Source organism: Mus pahari, chromosome 23 (genome assembly GCF_900095145.1).
Source record: "Mus pahari chromosome 23, PAHARI_EIJ_v1.1, whole genome shotgun sequence".
Lineage (NCBI taxonomy): Eukaryota > Metazoa > Chordata > Mammalia > Rodentia > Muridae > Mus > Mus pahari.
In genome coordinates this window covers 24899337-24900759 of record NC_034612.1, presented here as the reverse complement: position 1 = coordinate 24900759, position 1423 = coordinate 24899337, and positions in this window count along the sequence as shown.

Genomic DNA, 1423 nt, shown 5'->3' with positions numbered 1-1423 from the left:
CTCCTGCAAAGACACAACATCTTGTGTTGAGATCAGAAAGCAGAGGGCGCCACACAAGGACAGGGCTCACACACTGGGAGGAGGGGAAACAAGTGGAGAAAGGTGCAAATTTAGTGCCACGCAGGAACAGGGCAGTGAAAATGATATAAAGAACAAAGATGTCCATGCCAAGTCAAAACCAAAAGAAACAAATGCCAAATCACATCATCTGGGACATAAACGGGAGCCAAGGTCCTATGAAGACCTTGCTCAGTACACTCAAGGCTCTGGGTTGGGCCTTAACATTCTAAACATAAGACCAAAACTTTAAAAACGGGCTAGGGACTCCACAGTTAAGACTGTGTTCTTTGTCCTGGGTTTGAGGTTTGATCCCCAGAACCGTGTGTGTGTGTGTGTGTGTGTGTGTGTGTGTGTGTGTGTGTGTGTGTTATATATATGTATACATATGTTTATATATGTATGTGTATATATAAATAGTGAACCATTCCTAAGGAAAACTGGATCATGGGAAAGTATGGGAAAGAGATGGATACACCAGAAAGACATGCTCCCTAGAAAATACATCTAGCCAGGCACGGTGGCGCATGCCTTTAGTCCCAGCACTCGAGAGGCAGAGGCAGGCGGATTTCTGAGTTCGAGGTTAGCCTGGTCTACAGAGTGAGTTCCAGGACAGCCAGGGCTATACAGAGAAACCCTGTCTCGAAAAACCAAAAACAACAATAACAACAACAACAACAACAAAAAAAATCTACCTTAGAGAAAGAAATGGTTAAAAAAAAAAACATATAAACAAACAAACAAAAAAACCTAGGTAAGGAGTCATAAAGCCACAAAAGGGACTGATTATGGAAGACAGGCTGACTTCAAAGGCCAGGAAGACTGCTACAAGTTAAAAGTCAATTTGGGTCACACAATGAAGACTTTGTCTTCAAAAGCAACAATAAAAGTGTAGCCAAGATAAGTACTTAAAGCCAAGGCGGAGGCTTGCCAGTTCAAGGCTAGTTTGAGTGATAGCCTCTCAAAAACAACTCTCACTAAAGGGAGATACGGCTGCTGTACAGTAACCTAGGCTGAACTCCCCTTGTGTTTTGTGTGTGATGCTCCCATGAGTGTGTGGACAGATGTGCCCAAGGGGAGATGTACCAAACATTCCCTCGACCACTCTCTTTTATTTCCTGGAGACAGAACCTCTCACTGAACCAGAAACTAATTTCATCTCAGCAGGTCAGCCAGCCCTGCTGTGGGAACTGCCTGTCTCCGCCCCACAATGCACGAGTTACAGGTATGTATGGCTATGCCTGACTTTTTGTGGGCTCATAGGATTTGAACTCAGGTCCTCATGGCATCAGCATAAATGCTTATTCGTAAAATGCTCGCCAGCTGCCAACCCATCTCAGAAAAGAAAAGCACAGAAAGGAGAAGC